The 23,933-nt window shown below is 41.2% G+C and overlaps 1 protein-coding gene across 1 annotated transcript in view; it reads right to left on the bottom strand.

Moving 5' to 3' along the window:
- The window catches only part of VPS13B (vacuolar protein sorting 13 homolog B), a 593,664-nt gene that overhangs the window by 160,723 nt on the left and 409,008 nt on the right, over positions 1 to 23,933 (bottom strand). The window lies entirely within an intron of this gene.

Raw genomic sequence — 23,933 nt, 5'->3', positions numbered from 1 at the left:
TGGAATAAAAGACCAACCTCCCTAGAATGAAAAAAAAAAAAAAGAAAAAAAAGGAAAGGCCCTACTTTTCCTTAGCTACAGCCATGTCCTCTTCATACTTTAAAATTCCAGAAATATAACGAGTTTATAGAACCCACTTCCACCAAACCATATTGTCACTAAGGCCTTTGCTCATGTTACTCCTTTAGAATGTACCCTTTCTTTGTCTAACTCTTAATCTATAGGATACTGCTCAGCATTTTCTCCAAGAACTTGATCTGTAAAACTGCCCCAGCACAAGTATTTTACATGAGATTTTATCTCCCAACAATTAAGGAGATCTGTGAGCACACATTTTTCACCTCTGATACTTAGCACCAGGCCTGAAACGCAACCCAAGGTAGGTTTGGTCACATCATGCTGGAACCCTCCAAAACATTCTCAGCTGGTTCTGTGCCAGGCAGAACTCCAAGATGACTTTCCGCCCCACGATTCCTGTTACCTGGTTATTGAATCAAACACTAATCCAGATACTGTTGTGCTATAAAGGGATTTATAGTTGTGATAAATATCCCAGGTCAGTTGAATTTAGGACACAGAGCTTATCCAGAAGGACTGATCTAATTATAGGAGTCCTTTAAAAGGCACATGAAGGAGGCAGAAGGGCAAGTCAGAGAGAACTGGAGGAGAAGGCTCTATTACATGTCATTGCTTTGCTGCTGTGAGGATGGTGGGGATCATGTAGAAGGAATGGGTAGCCCTAGAGATGAGGGAAACCCTGGCCAACAGCTGACAAGGAATTTGGGATCTCAGTCCTACAAACATAAGAAGTTGGACTATAGAAACAAATGGAATGAGCTTGAAAGTGGATCCTTCCCTGGAGCTTGCAGATTAGAGCCAGCCCAGCTGAGCAGTGACTCCAGCTGAATCCACTAGGACTTCTCACCTACAGGACTGCGGAATAATACATTTGTGTTGCTGTAAGCCAGTACCATTCGTGGTAATTTATTATGCATCAAAAGAAAACTAATACCACTTCCACATGCATATTTACCCTCATGATATTTCCAGTTTCTAATGTGAGTATAATGGACTTTAAAAAAACTAGGAATATTTGCCTGTTTCTTTTATTTTTTCCCCCAAAGCAAAAACATCTTGTTGTTAGTTGCCAATTCCCTTTTTAGAAATTATTTCAAGGTTCTGGGAAAGATGAAATCCTGTCTCTGCCACTCTATGCAGCTACAAAATCTGGAAAGAATACAGCTATAAAACCACAGAGCAGCTACTTGAGGACTTTGAAAAGTAAATGGTAACAGGTAGATTGGAGAAGGCTAGATTTCAAAATACCACCAAAACGGGGGTGAGTTTCTCATTTCTCCTCCTGTATTCCCCAGCCTGGACTAAAGGTGGGGCATTGGGTGCAGAGATAGGGAGTACTAGAGAAGTGGGCACTGAGTGCAGAGATAGGGAGTACTAGAGAAGTGGCACTGGGTGCAGAGATAGGGAGTACTAGAGAAGTGGGCACTGGGTGCAGAGATAGGGAGTACTAGAGAAGTGGGCACTGGGTGCAGATAGGGAGTACTAGAGAAGTGGCACTGGGTGCAGAGATAGGGAGTACTAGAGAAGTGGGCATTGGGTGCAGAGATAGGGAGTACTAGAGAAGTGGCACTGGGTGCAGAGATAGGGAGTACTAGAGAAGTGGGCACTGGGTGCAGATAGGGAGTACTAGAGAAGTGGGCATTGGGTGCAGAGATAGGGAGTACTAGAGAAGTGGGCATTGGGTGCAGAGAGAGGGAGTACTAGAGAAGTGGCACAGGTGCAGAGATAGGGAGTACTAGAGAAGTGGGCACTGGGTGCAGAGATAGGGAGTACTAGAGAAGTGGCACTGGGTGCAGAGATAGGGAGTACTAGAGAAGTGGCACTGGGTGCAGAGATAGGGAGTACTAGAGAAGTGGGCACTGGGTGCAGAGATAGGGAGTACTAGAGAAGTGGCACTGGGTGCAGAGATAGGGAGTACTAGAGAAGTGGGCACTGGGTGCAGAGATAGGGAGTACTAGAGAAGTGGGCACTGGGTGCAGAGATAGGGAGTACTAGAGAAGTGGGCATTGGGTGCAGAGATAGGGAGTACTAGAGAAGTGGGCACTGGGTGCAGAGATAGGGAGTACTAGAGAAGTGGCACTGGGTGCAGAGATAGGGAGTACTAGAGAAGTGGGAATTGGGTGTAGAGATAGGGAGTACTAGAGAAGTGGCACTGGGTGCAGAGATAGGGAGTACTAGAGAAGTGGGCACTGGGTGCAGAGATAGGGAGTACTAGAGAAGTGGGCACTGGGTGCAGAGATAGGGAGTACTAGAGAAGTGGCACTGGGTGCAGAGACGGAGTACTAGAGAAGTGGGCACTGGGTGCAGATATAGGGAGTACTAGAGAAGTGGGCATTGGGTGCAGAGATAGGGAGTACTAGAGAAGTGGGAACTGGGTGCAGAGATAGTGAGTACTAGAGAAGTGGGAATTGGGTGCAGAGATAGGGAGTACTAGAGAAGTGGGCACTGGGTGCAGAGATAGGGAGTACTAGAGAAGTGGGCACTGGGTGCAGAGATAGGGAGTACTAGAGAAGTGGGCACTGGGTGCAGAGATAGGGAGTACTAGAGAAGTGGGCACTGGGTGCAGAGATAGGGAGTACTAGAGAAGTGGCACTGGGTGCAGAAACGGAGTACTAGAGAAGTGGGCACTGGGTGCAGAGATAGGGAGTACTAGAGAAGTGGGCACTGGGTGCAGAGATAGGGAGTACTAGAGAAGTGGGCATTGGGTGCAGAGATAGGGAGTACTAGAGAAGTGGGCATTGGGTGCAGAGATAGGGAGTACTAGAGAAGTGGGCATTGGGTGCAGAGATAGGGAGTACTAGAGAAGTGGCACTGGGTGCAGAGATAGGGAGTACTGGAGAAGTGGCACTGGGTGCAGAGATAGGGAGTACTAGAGAAGTGGGCATTGGGTGCAGAGATAGGGAGTACTAGAGAAGTGGGCATTGGGTGCAGAGATAGGGAGTACTGGAGAAGTGGCACTGGGTGCAGAGATAGGGAGTACTGGAGAAGTGGGCACTGGGTGCAGAGACAGGGAGTACTAGAGAAGTGGGCACTGGGTGCAGAGATAGGGAGTACTAGAGAAGTGGGCACTGGGTGCAGAGATAGGGAGTACTAGAGAAGTGGCACTGGGTGCAGAGATAGGGAGTACTAGAGAAGTGGGCACTGGGTGCAGAGATAGGGAGTACTAGAGAAGTGGGCACTGGGTGCAGAGATAGGGAGTACTAGAGAAGTGGGCACTGGGTGCAGAGATAGGGAGTACTAGAGAAGTGGGCATTGGGTGCAGAGATAGGGAGTACTAGAGAAGTGGGCACTGGGTGCAGAAACAGGGAGTACTAGAGAAGTGGGCACTGGGTGCAGAGATAGGGAGTACTGGAGAAGTGGGCACTGGGTGCAGAGATAGGGAGTACTAGAGAAGTGGGCACTGGGTGCAGAGATAGGGAGTACTAGAGAAGTGGCATTGGGTGCAGAGATAGGGAGTACTAGAGAAGTGGCACTGGGTGCAGAGATAGGGAGTACTAGAGAAGTGGCACTGGGTGCAGAGATAGGGAGTACTAGAGAAGTGGGCACTGGGTGCAGAGATAGGGAGTACTAGAGAAGTGGGCACTGGGTGCAGAGACAGGGAGTACTAGAGAAGTGGGCACTGGGTGCAGAGATAGGGAGTACTGGAGAAGTGGGCATTGGGTGCAGAGATAGGGAGTACTGGAGAAGTGGGCACTGGGTGCAGAGATAGGGAGTACTAGAGAAGTGGGCACTGGGTGCAGAGATAGGGAGTACTGGAGAAGTGGGCACTGGGTGCAGAGATAGGGAGTACTAGAGAAGTGGGCACTGGGTGCAGAGACAGGGAGTACTAGAGAAGTGGGCACTGTGTGCAGAGACAGGGAGTACTAGAGAAGTGGGCACTGGGTGCAGAGATAGGGAGTACTGGAGAAGTGGGCATTGGGTGCAGAGATAGGGAGTACTAGAGAAGTGGGCACTGGGTGCAGAGATAGGGAGTACTAGAGAAGTGGCACTGGGTGCAGAGATAGGGAGTACTAGAGAAGTGGGCAATGGGTGCAGAGATAGGGAGTACTAGAGAAGTGGCACTGGGTGCAGAAACGGAGTACTAGAGAAGTGGCACTGGGTGCAGAGATAGGGAGTACTAGAGAAGTGGGCACTGGGGTGCAGAGATAGGGAGTACTAGAGAAGTGGGCATTGGGTGCAGAGATAGGGAGTACTAGAGAAGTGGGCACTGGGTGCAGAGACAGGGAGTACTAGAGAAGTGGGCACTGGGTGCAGAGATAGGGAGTACTAGAGAAGTGGGCACTGGGTGCAGAGATAGGGAGTACTAGAGAAGTGGGCACTGGGTGCAGAGATAGGGAGTACTAGAGAAGTGGCACTGGGTGCAGAGATAGGGAGTACTAGAGAAGTGGGCACTGGGTGCAGAGATAGGGAGTACTGGAGAAGTGGGCATTGGTTGCAGAAACAGGGAGTACTAGAGAAGTGGCACTGGGTGCAGAGATAGGGAGTACTAGAGAAGTGGGCATTGGGTGCAGAGATAGGGAGTACTAGAGAAGTGGGCACTGGGTGCAGAGATAGGGAGTACTGGAGAAGTGGGCATTGGTTGCAGAAACAGGGAGTACTAGAGAAGTGGCACTGGGTGCAGAGATAGGGAGTACTAGAGAAGTGGGCATTGGGTGCAGAGATAGGGAGTACTGGAGAAGTGGGCATTGGTTGCAGAAACAGGGAGTACTAGAGAAGTGGGCACTGGGTGCAGAGATAGGGAGTACTAGAGAAGTGGCACTGGGTGCAGAGATAGGGAGTACTAGAGAAGTGGGCACTGGGTGCAGAGATAGGGAGTACTAGAGAAGTGGGCACTGGGTGCAGAGATAGGGAGTACTAGAGAAGTGGGCACTGGGTGCAGAGATAGGGAGTACTAGAGAAGTGGGCACTGGGTGCAGAGACAGGGAGTACTAGAGAAGTGGGCACTGGGTGCAGAGATAGGGAGTACTAGAGAAGTGGGCACTGGGTGCAGAGATAGGGAGTACTAGAGAAGTGGGCACTGGGTGCAGAGATAGGGAGTACTAGAGAAGTGGCACTGGGTGCAGAGATAGGGAGTACTAGAGAAGTGGGCATTGGGTGCAGAGATAGGGAGTACTAGAGAAGTGGGCATTGGGTGCAGAGATAGGGAGTACTAGAGAAGTGGCACTGGGTGCAGAGATAGGGAGTACTAGAGAAACCCTCTATTTCTGGCTTCCGGAAGTGGAAAGGAAATTCCTAATGCACAGAAGATTTATAAAAATCCCTCACTGCTTCCTTCTTTCTTTTCTTCATTCTCTTGTGCTATAGAAAACAGAAGAGCAGAGACTTTTCCTCATTTTATGAAATCATCATTACTGATACCAAAACCAGACAAAGACAATAAAAGTAGAGATATAAAAATCCTCAAAAAATTTAAAAATCAAATCCAGCAAAATATATAACTAATAATATAGCACAACTAAGAGAGGTTTATCCTGGGACTATAAGGATGCTTCAATATTGGACATTCAATCAATGTAATGATATTAACAGTTTACAAAACAAAAAAAAAACAAAAAAAAAAAACAACATGATCATATCAATTGATGCAGAAAAAGTGTAAAAAATTCAATATCCAATATCCATTTACAATAAGAACTCTTATTAAACTATCAAATAGAGGAGAAATATCACTAACATCATACTTAACTCATGAAGGATTGAATGCTTTCCCCCTAAGATCAGAAACTAGGCAAGGCTATACATTCTGACTACTCATGATCAACATAACAATAGAAATTCCAGCCAATGTAACAAGGCAATAAACCAACCAACAAACCAACCAATAAATAAGTAGCATGAAAATTGAAAACAAAGAAATAAAATGTAGTCTATTTACAAATGACATGATTGTCCATTGTAGAAAACTCTGCAGAATCTATAGAAAAACTCTTAGAATTAATAAGTGAATTTGGCAAGATATTAGAATACTAGTAGCCCGTTTGCACGAAGATTCGTGCAATAGACCTTCATTCACCTGGCTGCCTGCACCAGTTTTCTGTCGGCACCGGGGACCCAGGCCTTGGCTGTGGCCACCACCTTCTGCCTTCTTTCAGGGTCGGGGCTTGGCCCCGGGCGGTGGCCTTGGGCTCGGCCGCACCCAACATCCCTGCTAAGGATCACAGGAGCCGATCCCCAGTGGTTTCCTGCGATCCGTGCAGGCTCCCCGCTGGTGCCCAAGGCCTGGAAAGCCTCCACCCGAGGCTTTCCCGGCCTTGGGCTCGGCAGCACCCAGCGTCCCTGCTACGGATCATAGGAGCCGACCCCCTGGTCGTTGCCTGCGATCTGTGCAGGCTCCCTGCTGGTGCCCAAGGCTGGGAAAGCCTCGGGCTCCGCCACACCCCAACGTCCCTGCAATGGTTTCCTGGTGGGCGTGGCTTGGTTGGTGGGTGTGGCTTGGGCGTAGCGAAGGTGCGGTCAATTTGCATATTTGTCTATTATAAGGTAAGATAAGACCAACAGACAAAAATCAATTAAGTTTTTATAAACTAGGCATGTGCAATTGAAATAAAAAATTTAAAACAAAAATAACATTTATTATAGCTCCAAATAAAATAAATACTAAGGTATAAATCTAATAAAACATGTATGGGATCTGGATGATGAAAACTACAAACTGCTAATTAAAAATTGAAAAAGACCTAAGTAAATGAAGAGACCTACCATACACATAACATATTCATGGATTCATAGACTCAACATAATAAAGATGCCAGTTCTCCCCAAATTGATCTATAGATTTAACACAATTCCAATCAATATCCCAGTAATAAAAGAGTAAGATGCAAATTGACTGTATCTTCGTGATGCCCACCAGCCGATCAGGAGTGAGTATGCAAATTAACCCAAAAAGATGGCGGGTTAATTTGCATACTCAGGCACTGAGCAGCTGTGGGCGGGGCAGGAAGGCGGAAAGGCGGTTCCGGGCCAGAGCGAAAAGGTGGCTCCGGCCGGAGCGAAGGCGGTGCCGGCAGCCAGGGGAAGGAAGGCCCATTCTTGTACAAATCTTCGTGCATCGGGCCTCTAGTCTATATAATAAAAGCCTAAGCGACTGTTATGGCGGAACAACCAGAACGACCGGTCACTATGATGTGCACTAACAACCAGGGGGCAGACACTCAATGCAGGATCTGCCCCCTGATGGTCAGTGCACTCTGACAGGGGGAGCGCCGCTCAGCCAGAAACTGGGCTCACGGCTGGTGAGTGCAGCAGCGGTGGCGGGAGCCTCTCCCACCTCCGCAGCAGCGTTAAGGAGCAGCGAGCCGAGCGGTAAGGAGCAATGTGTAGGCGGGTGGCAAGGAGCGAGGGGTCTTGGACTGCAAGAGGGTACAGGCCAGACTGAGGGCGAATTTCATGCACCAGGTCTCTAGTTTATTATAAATATAGAGAAGCTGATTCTAAAATTTATTCAGGAAAGTGAAGGAACTAGGACAGCCAAAACTCTTTTGAAAAAGAATAACACTAGAGGACTTATACTACTGGATTTTAAGACTTATTATGAAGCTACTGGGATCTAGACAGTATAGTCTTGGAGAAAGATATACACATGCATTAGTGGGACAGAACAGAGTCCAGAAATAGAGAGGCCAAACAAATATTGTCAAATGACTTTTGAAAAGGGTGCAAAGGCAATTCAAGTGGGCATCTAGAAGTTAAAAAAAAAAAAGTACTTTGAATTTACCTTCATACTTTATACAACACAAGTCAGGTGTTACGTTAACTTTTTATAAGAAACAGACATTTAGAACATTTAAGTAATTTACCTTTTAAATGTTTTTTTGTATACTGTGCAATCTTTGTACATGATGACCTCCATTGAGCCAGAGAGTACCTCAGCCCCACCCCACTTATAGCGAGAGCGCTAACCACATTCTTTGCAAAACGCATCCTGTTCCATGTATAAACAGAGGGGCTGGGGTAGCACCATTTGAGCGAGTTGGATAGCATACAGGCCAAGAGCCTAAAAAGCAGAGCTGAAATAAGGCTATGCTGTAATTCTAGGTATTCCTTTCAACAGAACCAGCTCCACCTGCAGACAGGAAGCATGGACCAGAGTGAGAAGCACCACAAATGAAATAGCCCCTTTACTGTGATATAAAGTTGATCAACAAGTGTGAATCCTTCAATTAAAGCAATGAAGTCATTGTCACATCTAACAATTCAACCAATCTGTACAGTTATTTTTATTACACAGTGTCTCTAGACTTTCAAAGCCTTGAACTAGCCAGACACTTTTTGGTAGAATATTAGTGCCCTTATTGTAAGTATCTTCAGTCTCATAATAATAGGAAGATTACTTTTACAAATGGGGAAAATTATACAACAAAGTTTTGCATTTATAAGCATAAAAATAAAAGTAAAAATTGAGCAATGTAGTTTCTGGTCATTTATAATTTAAAAAGATGATAAAACAAACAAACAAAAAACTTCTGCACAGCAAAAGATACCATCAACAAAACAAAAAAAAGGCAACAATCCGAATGGGAGATGATATTTGTAAATGATAAAAAATTCATACAACTCAAAAACGACACAACAATCAAATTAAAAAATGGGCAGAGGACCTGAATGGACACTTTTACCAAGGAGACATACAAATTTCCAGAAAACAGTTCCAGCTATTGTCTCATTTAAAATGTTCCAACTTTACTTGACCCAATAGACATATGAAAAGATGCTCAACTTCACTGGCTATAAGGGAATACAAATAAAATCCGCAATGAGATACCACCTCACACTTGTCAGAATGACTATTATCAATAAGAAAAGAAATAACAAGTGTTAGAGAGGATGTGGAAAAAAGGGAATCCTCATAAAGTACTGATCAGAATGTAAATTGGTGCAGCCTTTATGGAAAACAGTATGGAGGTTCCTTGAAAAATTAAGAATAGACCTCCTACATGACCCAACAACTCCACTTCTGGGTACCTACCCGGAAATTTCAAAAACATTTATTTGTGAAGATTATATCAAGATTGGATATATACATATATATCCATCCCTATGTTGACTGCAGCATTATTCAAAATGGCTAATGGAAACAACTTAAGTGTTCTTTGACCAATGAAAAGAATATGTGGTACATACATACAATGGTATACTACTCAGCCATACAAAAGGATTAAATATTGCCTTTTGCAACAACATGAATGCACCTTGCAAGGTTCATGTCAAGTGAAATAAGTCAGACAGAAAAGGATAAGAACCATATGATTTCACTCATATGTGGAATATAAAACAGAAAACAATAAATGAACAAACTCAAAGTTTGCTTCGTGGTTACTAGAGGGTAAATGGGGTTAAATATATGGTGATGACGGAAACTAGATTTTGGGTGGTGAGCGCATAATAGAATATACAGATTATGTATTATAGAATTATACTAGTAGACCTGAAACTTTTATAATGTTATTAACCAACTAGAGGCCTGATGCATGAAGATTCCTGCAAGAATTGGCCTTCCTTCCCTTGGCTGCCGGCACCGCCTTCACTCTGGCCGGAGCAGCCTTTCCACTCCGGCCTGGAGCTGCCTTTCCACCTTCCCACGCTGCCCAGAGGCCCGGATTGGCTGGGATGGTGTAGAACGCCTGCGCCCCGCCCCACCCCCGGCCACTCAGCACCTGCATATGCAAATTAACCCATCTTTGTTGGATTAATTTGCATATCACTCCTGATTGGCTGGTGGGCATCACAAAGGTATGGTCAATTAGCATGTTACTCTTTTATTAGGTAGACTAGAGGCCCGGTGCACGATATTCGTGCATGGGGGAGGGGGGATGTCCCTCAGCCCAGCCTGTACCCTCTCCAATCTGGGACCCCTCGAAGGATGCCCTACTGCTCGTTTACAGGGATCGGGTCTAAACCGGCAGTCGGACATCCCTCTTGCAATCCGGGACTGCTGGCTCCTAACCGCTCACCTGCCTGCCTGCCTGCCTGCCTGTCTGATTGCTCCTCACCACTCTGCCTACCGGCCTGCTTGCCCCCAAATGCCCCCCCACCAGCCTGATCACCCCCAACTGCCCCCCATGCCAGTGTGCTCGCCCCCAACTGCCTCTCCTGCCTGTCTGCTCACCCCCAACTGCCCCCCCTGCTGGCCTGCTCACCCCCACCTTCCCGCCCCACTGGCCTGCTTGCCCCCAACTGCCACCCTGCTGGCCTGCTCACTCCAAACTGCTCCCCCGCTGCTGTCCTGATCACCTCCAACTGACCCCCACTGACGGGGTGAGGGACTGAGGGCTGTTTTCAGGCTGGCCACACCCCCTTCAGAGTGGGGGTCCCCACTGGGGCGCCTGGCCAGCCTGGGTGAGGGGCTGATGGCTGTTTGCAGGCTGGCCAACCCCTTCAGCGGGGACCCTCACCCCATGGGAGTGTGGCCAGCCTGGGTGAGGAGCTGAGGGCTGTGTTCAGGCTGGCCATGCCCCTCGTTGATCCAGGCTCCCAGCCCCTCCTTTTTTTCTTTCTTTCTTTTTTTTCAGTGCCTCCTTGAGCGGAGGCCAGGGCCAGCTGGAAACAGGTATCTGGGATTTATTTATCTTCTACAATTGAAACTTTGTAGCCTTGAGCAGAGGCCAGGGCCGGCCAGGGTGGGTGGGAAGCTTGGCTTTCTCCATTGCTGGGGGCAACCCAAGCCTCCTGCTTGCTCCAGCTCCATGGTCACGGCCATCTTGGTTGGGCTAATTTGCATACTCACTCCTGATTGGCTGTGGGTGTAGCAGAGTGATGGTTAATTTGCATGTTTCTCTTTTATTAGTGTAGATGTTACCCCAATACTAGTAAATTTAATTTTAAAGACTGATTAAAAACATTAACCTCGTTATTGAAATAAAAACATTAAAGAAATGGACTAGAAAAGTTTTATTCAACAGTGGGATCTGTTTTATGACAGCTGGAAATATAACTGGATAAAGAACCAGACATAGATTGTTAATGTGGACTTTCTTCAAATTATTATCAGATTTTTGTTTTAAAGGATTTTGAACTTTTCATAATCCTTACTGAACTTTAATAAATGATTATCAAAGTTTAAATTTTAAGAATATGAGTTGTGGTCTTCCAGCTGAGTTACCTATTTCTCTGTCAGATCTAATTTCTCACTGTTTCCACCGTAGATTTGTGTCTTTAAATTCCCCAACAAACCCATGCCTGTCAATTATTAGATTCTAATTACCTTTCAAAATTTTCTGAACAGCTACCAGGAAACAGAATGATGGGATGACTAGTGAGTTAAGAGGAGATTAGAAAAATACAAATAAATTACACTTATTTTATGCTCCCATCACCATAGGAGATGACTTAATACTGAAAGGAAAGAATCATATTGTAATAATGAAATCAGAGAGGGTATTCAAGCCCCAGTGGTGATTCCCCTAAGTTTATGTTAATGTACACCTCGTGGGGGACCAAACATCAACTGGAAAAATTTCCAGAAAACGGTTCCAGCTATTTTCTCATTTAAAATGTTCCAACTTTACTTGACCCATTAGTCATCATATTACTTACATTTATGATGTATTTTAAATCTATTACCAAAAACCCAATGGATTCAATATGGCTTGTTATACCCAAATCATAACATTTATGAAAGAAAACTTCTTTGTTAAGCGCTTCTTCCTTTGGAATTTTCTTTGCAAGAGACAAAAATTTTTAGACAAGCAAAGCTTGCTAGGAAAACAGTCACTATATACATTCATGGCTATGTACAGACACAGGAATGATAATTTCCATCCCTAACCCCCCACCCCCAATTTAGAAAGGTAAATGCAAAACACAGAACAAGTCTATAATCAAGACTAACTTTATGCACTACAGTAACTCCAATAAAAATATTGTTTTATTATTAGTTCCTAGTACAGTTTTTCTCTTATGCAGGTATTTAAATTCAGATTTTTGTTACAGTGTCCAAGTAAAGGTGTTCATTGTGAAAGGGAAGGTAGAGACTTAGTACTCACAGGTGTGAGAGCTAGAGAACCTGGAAAGCTGCCCAAGGCAATGAGATCAACCTGTTTTCATTGCAGGTGCGAAGTATAAAGACCTCAATGGTGGCAGGTATGAGTGCTTCAATTAACAATGGTATAGCTAGGCTGGTGTGGGTCACTGGTTGAGGATCAACCTATGAACCAGGAGGTCACAGTTTGATTTAAGGTCAGGGCACATGCCCTAGTAGGGGATGTGCAGGAGGCAGCCAATCAATGATTCTCTCTTATCATTGATGTTTCTATCTTCTCTTCCCTCCCTTCCTCTCTGAAATCAATAAAAATATATTTTAAAACACACACACAAAAACCAAGTGACACTGTGTCTAAGCGATCCCACATGGTGCTGTGGAGGCTCAGAGACATGGACAGACACATGCCAGTGATGGGTCAGCCAGCAGCAGTTCATGGTGCTTATCACTAGAATTTGGGCATCATGACTACTAGCTTAATTACTCATGCACATATTCCTATGATGAAGCATTGACTTTTGGTGTCTGTATTGCCCTCCCACCCACCAAAAAATTTACAACATAAAAGTTCTTATTTTAGGGTAATTGTCCTGGTTTTCTAAAATGAAGTTATTGAAATGAACTCATCTAAATGAAGTTCTCTCCCCCTAAGTAGTCATCACAGAGGCTAAGTACATCCAATTGCTCCAATAATTCTAGCAGCTTTTGGGGGACCTACTTCCTTTTTTTGTTTTCCTATTCTCAACGATGGCATAAACTCCTCCTTGGAGACAACAGATTTGATATTTGAGAACAGCCCAATGTTGTTTTGAGATAAGGGAGAAAGGGTTCCAGACTGAGGAAAGGTTAAAAACATAGAAAAGCCAATTTACAGAGGCTCCCACTGCCAATGATGAGAATTTGAACATCATTAAAAGTAATGAGTTCAGAATAATAAACAACAGCTAATTGGCCACCTTTGAAATATGCTAAAAAAACAACTAACTTTTTTCCAGCTATATTGAAGTATAGGTGACAAATGAAATTGTAAGACATTTAAAAAGTACAGTGTGAAAATTTGATAAATATTGTGAAAAAATCCGTCCCATCTAGAAAAACAACTAATTTGTGAAAATGGGTAAATCAAGGGAAGAAGTAAGCATTCATCCTACTTCTCAAAGATGAATAATGTTACTGAGTCAGTGGTCGCCAGCGTTTAGGACCTCACGGACCACCAGTGGTCTGCGGACCACCGGTTGGCGACCACTGGAGTAGATGATTGAAAGTGTCTCTATAGAAGTCTTCCAGCTAACATGTGAAAAAGGAATGCTAGATTTAAAATATGACTGTTAGCAACATCCAGTGAATTTAGTCTTTGAGCATCAATGGCCATTAACATAACAAAAAGAGACCTTCCTTCAGCCCAGCTGGTGTGGCTCAGTGGTTGAGCTTTGACCTATGAAGCAGGAGGTCAAGGTTCAATTCCCAGTAAGGGCACATGCCTGGGTGGCAGGCTCAATTCCCAGTAGGGGGGCATGCAGGAGGCAGTCAATCAATGATTCTCTCTCATCACTGATGTTTCTCTCTCTCTCCCTCTCCCCCTTCCTCCTTGAAATCAATAAAAATATATTTAAAGAGACTTTCAGACATTAGATGCTTCCTGATGAAGCAATATAAAACCTTTTACAAAATTATCTTGCTAAAAACACACACACCTGAATCAGATCAATCCAACCACCAACTTATATGTAGGAAATACAGAAGATAGGGGCACAGACAAAAATCAAAGCTATGATAAACTCTATAGGACAAATGATATAGTTTCATAAATATAAAAATTGCAAGAGATGAAAAAAGATAGAGGGGGAAACCTATTGATAAAAGAAACTTCAAAGACATGTCAACCAATAGCAATGCATAGGCCTTATCTGGCTCCTGGTTCATATACACTGAATGGCCAGATTATTATGATCTCTGAACGCATAATAATCTGGCCACTCAGTGTAAGTGTGTGTGTGTGTGTGTGTGTGTGTGTGTGTGTGTGTGTGTGTTTATATTAGAGACCTGGTGCATGAATTCGTGCATGGGTGGTGTGCGGCCAGTCTGGCCAGGGGGAGGGGACATGGGCAGTTGGCCGGCCTGCCTGCTGGTCGAACTCCTGGTCAAGGGGACAATTTGCATATTAGCCTTTTGTTATATAGGATATACACTGAGTGTCCAGATTATTATGCGTTCAGAGATCATAATAATCTGGCCACTCAGTGTATATACATATATACACTGTGATATTTATGAAATAATTGGAAATTTGAACAATGACTAAATGTTTGATGATATTGAAGAATTATTATGTTATGGTATGTTTTTAAAGGTTCTTATATTTTTTAGATATACATACTGAAATATTATAGATAATATAATACATGGGATTTGCTTCAAAATAACATGGAAGGTGAGGAAATGGATAGGAATATATAAGAAACAACATTGGCCATAGGTTGACATTTGTTTAAGCAGGAGGTCTTATATACTATTCAGCCTACTTTTGTATATGTTTGAAGATTTCAATGATAAAACATTTTAAAAAGATGAATGAGTATGGCATATGAAGAAGTGATATTGGAAGATGATTTCAAACCATTTGCCTTCAAACCATCAAATTCCTCTCATCCCTCTTTAACTTCTGGTAAGTGACCTTCTTTCTAGTTTCATGGAGAAAGTTAAAACCATTACATTTCAATTACTTGCTACCAAACTGAAAAAAAACTGCAAATGCCATTTTCCTTCCTTTTCTTAATTTATGTTTTTCTAATCTAAAACTTATTCTTTCATGTGCTTATTGGATTCTTCTCCTTCCCTCTTTCCAAGGAACCACCTTTATCTTTTTTCTTTTTAGTTTATCCAACTCTTCTCTCAACTGGATTCCTCTTGCTGATATTTAAACATAAGAAAACCTATGTCTTTTTCATCATAAAAATAAAGCCACCAAACCCTGATCCTAAATGCTCCTTCATATACTTCCCTCATTATATTTTACAGTCAAACATCTTGGAAGAGTTACTTATACTCTCTGCTTCTATTTTTCCCCTCTTGCTTACTCAATGCGTTCTAGACCAGTGTCCACTCAGGCTAATCCAGGGGAAAAACACTGTAGTCACAATGTCTATAAATCTATGAGACACTGCTTGAAATTGTTGCATATGTCTTCTTTTTTTTTTGTTTTAAATTTTATTTATCTATTTATTCAGAGAGAAACATCGATGTGAGAAAGACACATTGATTAGTTTCCTCCCGCACCCACTATGCCAGGGATTAAACCTACAACCCCCCCCCCCCCCCCTTACCCCTCCTCGTATGTGCCCTTTGTCTGTGCCCGTTGTCTGGGAATGGAACCCAAGACCCTTCAGTTCGAGGGCTAAGGCTATATTCACTGAACAATACCAGCCAGACACTGACCAGGGCAAGATTATCACCTGTCTTAACCAGCTTGGGCTGCTATAACAAAACCCCATCGGAATTTACACAACAGAAATTCATTTTCTTACAACTCTAGAGGCTAGAATTCTGAGATCAGGGTACTGGAATCGTTGGTTTCTGGTGAAGGCTCTCTTCCTGACTTGCAGATGGCTTCCTTCTCACTGTGTCCTCACATGAATGAGAGAGAAACAAGCAAGCTCTCGGTATCTCTTCTTATCTGCACACTAACCCCATCATGAGGGCCCCACCCTCCTGACATCATCTAAAACCAATTTATTTCCCACAGGCCTCATCTCCAAATACCACCACACTGGGGCTCTGGGCTTCAACATTCGAATTTTGTGGTGACACAATTCAGACCATGGCACCATTCATCCAGTTAGAACAGCCAGAAACCCATAAGTCATGCTTAAATCTTACTCTCCATCCCCTCTACTCCATGACCACCATTTGTGGACCCTCCCTCCCCAATATCTATCAAAGCTTTCAGTTTCTCCATTTCTAAAACCACTCCCTGATTCAATTTACCATAATCTTATATTAGTATTACTGCAATATTCTCCTAATTGGCCTTTTGCATCTACTTTGGTCCCTCTTATCTCTTGTACACCCTGTAATTATAATCATCTTTTTAAAACATAAGCATATCAACACACACACACACATACACACACACACACACACACACACACACACACCTCCCACCACATACATGACCTGATTAAAGCTCTTCTAAGATTCCCCAGTGCTCTTAAGATAAAAATCGAAAATCCTTTCTTCTGGCCAGCAAGGCTGGACCTCGGTCTCTCCCTACAGCCTCACCTCTTCCCACTCTGCCCTGTATTCATTTCCTTCAGTGACCCATGAGCAATCTCCCCACAGGGTCTTTTGCACCTTCTCCCAGAAATCCATCTATCCCATCCACATCCTTGGTTACTCCTTTCAATCCTGTGGAACTCGGCTCAAGTGTCATTTACTCAGAGATGTTTTCTTAAGTCTTCACTTTCTATGAATCCATAGGACTTCATGACACTTACTAGTATGTTAGTTTATATTTACATATTGCTTTGTGTGGTTATCTGGTAATCAAATTGTCTTTTCTATTAGACTGTGTGCATTTATTGAGAAGGAACTGACTATCTTTTGCTCACCACTACCCAGTGCTTAGAATGACACTTGGAAACTGTAGTTGCTCATAAATACTTGTGAAAGTCAATGAAGAGTTCATTGGAGATTATACCCAATGAACTTAAAGATTTAAAACTTGAAGGGATCTTAGAACAGTCTCTTATGTTATAGAAGGAGATACTGAGTTTCAAGAAGTGAGATGATTTTATTGAGGATCATTTGCTTAGTGACTGTAAGCCTGGCTTGTACAGGTGACACCAAGTTAGAGAGTCTTGAAGGTCCAGGGGGGTTAAATGGATGAACTGAGGGAGGTGGGTGGTCAAGCCTCATGGGTTTGGCAGGAGAGGCTAATATAACAAGGACACCGGGGACAAGATTATTGAGAGAATCTGAAGTGAGGGCTGCTAGTAAACAGGCTGAGGAAGTAATCAGGGTGTAAACCTACACCAGGAAGGTAGCAGGCACATGGAGGACCTGGTATAAAATGGAAAACTAAAAGGACTTGGAATAAAAAGAAGGATGGATTGAAGGTGATAGTAAAGTTGTGAGAGGACAGGGGTGTAATAGCATTGCTATGTAAAGAAATTTGAAGACTATACTAAAGAAAGGAGTGAATAAGGAGAGGGGAGAAAAATGACTTAATTTAATGTAAATAAGTTGTATTTTAAATGACTAACCATATCTAATAGGCAATGGAGAAGTAGTCCTGGAGTTGAGTAATAAGTCAAAACTAGAACCAGGCACTTGGAAGTTGTTACCACAAAAGACAGCTGAGGTTCTGGTTTGTACCGAGCGAGATAAGAACAGAAGGCTCAAGACTGGGTCCTTGGCAAGGTGGAGGGTTGGAGATTTCCCAGAAGAGCTGTATGCAAACACACAGTATGTAATCTTCTAAGTCAATTAGGAAAAGCCAGGTAGTGTTCTTTTCTCTTCTACCTTAGCCCACTCCATGTCTCTACAAAGATATTCCCCAATTACCCTCACTCTCTTCTCTAGAGGAAATAATTTTGACAGCATTATAGTACATGAAGAAATAAAAAAAATCTAAATAATTGCCTCACCACTGACTTCCCTGCAGACCTTGTGCTGGCTTCTCACCATCTTGCCACCCCCACAACCAGCTTCTGTGACTCTTTGGTTCCTATTACTTAGCCAAGTGCAGTCCCCTGGAGGGACCACTGTCAGCCAGACCTTCAAAGATTTCCAGTCCCTTCATTCCACAGTGCTGGAAAGTAATTCATATGGCCTACTGCTACTATGGTGGAAAAGTTGGTATTAAAATCAGGTTGTTATCTGAATAAAAGAAAATGTTTATTAAAAATCAGTTAGTTAAAAATCATCCATTTTTCTAATTTCTTTGCAAAATCCAAGTTATAGTTGAAATACTAACAGTGAAATAATGAAAGGATTTCCTGTATTTTAAAATTCTTAGTCCATTCCCTATATGACATCCTGACAACAAGTTTACTGTTTCATTTTGATAAATCATGGGGAATATAAACTACAATAATGTAATGCTGACACTGCAAATTGGAGCCCATAAAACTCAGGAAATGTAAAAGACAAGGTTCTTACAGTTTTATTAGCTAGTTTACATTTCTTAAATGTAGAAGATAGCCTGCTAGTATGGCTGTAAAATTGAATTAAGATAAAGACAGGACTCCAGTGTTAGGCTATGGTCCTTGGCCTTATTTCTGGAAAGAGGAAAGAGGCAAAGGGTTAACTATCAGGGATACATTAAGAGAAATAAATTTAAATAGCTTCTTACGATGCTTTCTTTCATTTTGAATCTTCTTACATTTAAAAATCATATTAGCTATTCTTCATTTATCACTCTGGAAAATGTCAGGAGGCTATTTGGGGCATCTTTTTCAGGTATTTTACCTTTCCCCCACCCCTGTGGCCTCCAACCTTAATTCATAAACTTATTCTATAGGTAGTCATAAAGAGGACCATGCTACAAAGTTCACGTTCCAAAACAGGCTGATATAATTGATAATGGAAAAAATAAAATGAAAGAAGCATTGCTAAGAGAATCACGTAAAATGGAGTCAGAAGGCCATTGAGAAAGTAGGGCCAATGCACATGTCATGTGTTATTTCTTGGAACTATTATTAAGTTACTGACCTGTTGCTAAACTCAGCTAAAGGCTAAACAACAAACATCCTGATCAAAGATTGCTACATGGATATATGTAAACTTTACACACTCTTCATCATGGTGACCAGACCATTTGCATTCTTCATCTTGAAAAGAACTAATTCATTTTGATAACCAGTATTCTCTATTTACATAATGGGCCTAACCAAACCCAACATACTTCATTTACATGGGGGACCTTATCAGGAATAGCTCTGACATTTTGCCCTTTATAAAACTGCCTTTCATTTTTCCGGGGCACAATTATGTTGCTAACTGAACCTGTATTAGTTATCTTACTTTACCTGAACCAGCCACCTTCAAGATATGTTTGAATTAATCTCCACTGAGTAATGAATTTAGGAATAAAAGAATATATAAGCAGAGTTCACCAAAAAAAGTAAATTTCAAAAATACACATATTTGAGGAAAACAATGTAAAATTTCTACTTTATATTCATATAAATAAAACTATTTGAATGGTGTGTTATGTATCTGAGAAGTTTTTAAAGTAATATTTCACATTATTTAAGTATGTATATATTTTTATATAAATACATAAATATAAAATACAAGTATAAAAAATAGAAATATGTATATATTTTAATCTTTACTTGGGAATATGTGTGTTTTTTAAATTGATTTGAGAGAGAGAGGAAGAGAGAGAGAGAGAGGGAGAGAGAGAGACATTGATCTGAGAAAGAAACATAGATGGGTTGACTCCTGAACTTGCCCGACCAGGGATCAATCCAGCAACCCACGTATGTGCCCATACTGGGAATCAAACCTGAAACTTTTTGGTTTATGGCATGATGCTCCAACCAACTGAGCAACCCAGCCATTATTCAAACCAAAGGTCTTTTTGGAAATGGGATATTTAGATTTTTTTTTGGAATTTTTGAAAAGTAAAAATTAAAATTATTTCAACCTATAATACAGTAAGTTAATCCATAAAATATTTTAAAAAGTTTTCAAAATAGGATTCAACCAATTATTAATCAATTAAAAATATAAAATAAAACCAGAGATGAAACCAATCCAAACCTAGAATGAAATCAGAAAAATGTTAAACCAAAAAAGAAAATTAATGAATAGGTTAAACAAGAAGAGACTAAGGAAGTAGTTTTATTAAGAGAAAAAAAATATATATATATATTTTAAATATATTTTATTGATTTTTTACAGAGAGGAAGAGAGAGGGATAGAGAGTTAGAAACATTGATGAGAGAGAAACATCGATCAGCTGTCTCCTGCACACCCCCTACTGGGGATGTGCCAGCAACCAAGGTACATGCCCTTGACCGGAATCGAACCTGGGACCTTTCAGTCCGCAGGCTGACGCTCTATCCACTGAGCCAAACCGGTTTTGGCAAGAGAAAAAAAAAATATTAATGGCTATGTGTTTCAATGAGAGACACAAGGTATACTAAAATAAATGTGAAAATACACTCGTAACTTTGCTATAATCATGTTACTTAAATTATTTGAAGATGTGGTATGCTAATTATAAAAAAACATAAATGATGTGGGAATGTTCTCCCATTTTGGCATATTTTTTTCTTTGTTTCATTTAAATGTCATTTTATAGCTACAGTGACAGTGCTCAAAAATATGCCTGCAAAGAAACAATGAAAAAAATACCAGGGAGCTCAAATGTTTTTGCAAATTACCCTGGTTAATTAGAAAAATCTGCACCCTTCCCAGTTCTTCTTCTCACGTGTCAGCTCTCATTAAATTAAAAAAAAATCTCATTTCTAAGTTAAGAAGTCCTATGGTTAACAAAACGTTTAAACTGGGACCAAGTGGGCACATTGCTATGTTTCTGTATGATGTCATACCAAGTAGTGCGCAGCTGAATTTGAATTTGCAAGAAGTATGAATGATTTCTTAATAAGAAGTATCTGATCTAATGCTAATTTTTTCTCCATAGGCTAACTGTGCGGGGAACAGGTGGCCCTGCTTTCAATTATGGAGGGCTAGCATGCCAGTGTGAGGCCTGGATTAGTTCACCTTCTCATGGGGAATTTTCCTTGGTTGGGAATGGATTTATTATGGCTTCACACATGGAATAGAGCTCATGTCAGCTGAGGGCAGTGACACATCATATGATTCAAATTAACCTGCTGTGGACTGTTCTGCAGGGCTTAGATTGTGTATTAAAATGACGACATTTTAAAAACAGCTTGAAAGAAACCAGGATTGCTGAACTGCGATGGTTCCAATTTGTTCCAACTAATCTATCACCTGCAGGAGATATTATTCTAGTGGGTTTCTAGTAGCTGCTGTTTTCCAGGTTTCTCCAAGCCACTGACCTTGCTAATGGGTACAATTGTTGCCTCTGAAGGATGGAAGTGGGGCTGAGAGAGCTTTGAAGGGGTTTTTGATGTAGAAGTTGGGACCTACCATTTGCTCTAAGGAGCTTATTAAGTAAGTAGAGGAAATAAGGGAATACTCAAGAACTTGAATTATTTTTCCAAAAACAAATGCCAAAAGAGCGGCATTTTTATCACCTTGTTTAGATAAAATAATCTCTGAAAAACCTGAAAGGCTGAATTCCATGTCTCTGGATCTATTTTGTTCATCAGTTTATTTTGTTCATTAGATTCCACATGTAAGTGAGATCATGTGATACTTGTCTTTCTCTGACTGGCTTATTTTGTTTACTTTTATTGCTATTGCAGCCTTAATTAAAGAGCAAGAAAAGAATAAATGAAAATATACTATTTTAAAGATGTAGCATAAAACTGTCTTTGGAAATGATACTGAAAAGTATGTGCAATAGCTAAAAAACTAATGGTGGCAAATGATTACTTGCAATACTAACAAAAGCTTTTCCTTTTTTTTTTTTTGTCAGGAGAAAAGAATAGTACTGAGGAATACTATAAAGCTGAAATTTGTTCCCCCTGTCTCAGCATAAATAACATTCCTCTTAATATACTATTACCTAAAATCTGGACAAAATATAATTTTCTTGAGTGACAAAAAATCTAAAAAAATAATACATTCGTAAGGCAAGACATGCTTTAATGTATCCTATTATACATATTGATCTCTAAATTAGTATACAGTGGCAATCTGGCTGTGTAGTCAGAGAATATAATTATTCTATGGAATAATATGGTATATATTTATATATACTTTAAATAACAGTTATGGTTAAGGAACTTTCTATCTAAGAGTAAATTCTGGAGCAGTTCAAGTTTGCTGGGTTAGTGCTTTAGTAGAACCTGCACAGTTGATATGTCATTCAAACTAATCTCCCCTCAATTTACGAAAGAGAAGCACTCTTGATTAAAAGAGACTTAGAAGAACTGGACTCTTAGACTATGAAGAATTTAAACCATTCACTGAACATTGTTTTTGATTTTTCATAAAAAAGTACCATTTAAAAAAAATGACTCATCATTCTCCTCTCCTGTGCCCCCAAATATCCGCAGTTTGGCCCTCAATATTTGTAACTGATTGTATTAAGAAAATCATACACACGCATATTTTTCTTTCACATATGAGTCATATAAAATCTCGGTACAAGTATTGGTCTCCAGACCAATAGCACCCACTTACGTGGGAGCCTGTAAGCAATGCAGAATTTCATCCGTACCTTCTAGGACTATTACATTACATTTTTATTTTAACAAGCTCCCCAGAGATGCTTCCCATGCACACTCAGGTCTGAGAAGCACTGCTGTAAAACAACTATTTCAATTCATTTATTTAAAAGTTTGAATCTCCAGGTAGGTTATCACTATTACTGAATGAACAAAAGATTAGAAATGGCATATACTAGTATGTAATTTCCAATTTAAAAAAAGTATAGGAAATATAAAGCAACTGTTTTTAAAATCACATTTCTACTACACAGTCATATTAAATTCTAGAATTATAAACATATAATTTTTGATTCATTCATTGACATTCTTAATGTTCAATTCATTTGATTGTCATGAAAATATGGTAAACAATTTTCCACTGATTTGCAGACCCATTCAAATCAATCAAATGTAAATTAGAAGAGAACTTTTTAGCCAGAGTGAAAGACTGCCTAAAAACAAAAGAAATCTGATACTATGAAAGAGAAATAAGAGGTAAACCCTAGTCTCCTAGTTACTTTTCCATTAACTAACCATATGATCTTACCCTATTTTACCCATTCTAACATGTTCAGTTTTTTACATGTGATCAATTCTAAGTCAGAAAGTGTCTTGTAACTGATGTAATAAGAAAGAGCTGTATCATAGTTTAAACAGTAGATATTTTTTATCTTTTCTTAGAGGGGTAATATAAAATGTTTTTCCCCTCCTACAACTGGTGGTGGCTTGGATTCAATGAAATGTGGTACCTGACACTCACTAATCAAGTATTAAGACATACACTGCTCCCAATCCAGCCATCACCTTACCCCAAAAGCTTCTTCCACTTTAATGACTCCCTTAGCCTTCATCATCAGCTGCTAGCTTTCCTCTGAGTCTTTAGCCTTTTGCACTCGGATATCGAGGTTAAAATTACTCTTTGAATGTATCAATAATTTGAAATATTAAAAAATCCAAATAAATAAGTTTGTATGAAAAGAAACTCCAGTTTTTTATTCTACTGTCGCGCTTTGTAAAATCTGGGGTATTTAAAAAATTAAATCCCGAGTAGAATAAAGGAATCGAGAAAAAAGCAAGTGAGTGCAAAGGGTTAGAACCATGTCTAGCTATTTATAATAATGAGAAATAGTTCTGCATATGTCCACTCTTTATGTACCATCATTAGAAAAACTGGGCTGGGCTGCAGTGAGAGGCCAGTGGTGGTGGTTTCAGGCTCCGTTTACTGCAGACACAATGACAGGCCACCTTCTCCATCCTCATTGGTGGATACTAAGTGCCTTGGCTGCCGCAGCACATAAACTTAACCAGGTCCACACAGGGATACTTTCACTCATCAAAATGCATACCTTTCAGAGTATTGCTAGGGATCTTAAGACAATGTAAAAGCATTGTTTTAGATTCTTAATGAATAAACGAATCTTCTTTTGAGGACTAATATGTTCTGAAGCACTGTGAGTACAAATTAACAAGAGGAAAATGGAAATGTAGTACTTTCTGTTAAATAAATAGCTAAAATTTCACATGGATGAGGAAAGAATGATGAAAAAAAGAGGAGGCAGAGC

Source organism: Eptesicus fuscus, chromosome 19 (assembly GCF_027574615.1).
Source record: "Eptesicus fuscus isolate TK198812 chromosome 19, DD_ASM_mEF_20220401, whole genome shotgun sequence".
Lineage (NCBI taxonomy): Eukaryota > Metazoa > Chordata > Mammalia > Chiroptera > Vespertilionidae > Eptesicus > Eptesicus fuscus.
The sequence above is the reverse complement of the archived record's forward strand: the minus strand, read 5'-3'. Positions and strand labels throughout refer to the sequence as shown.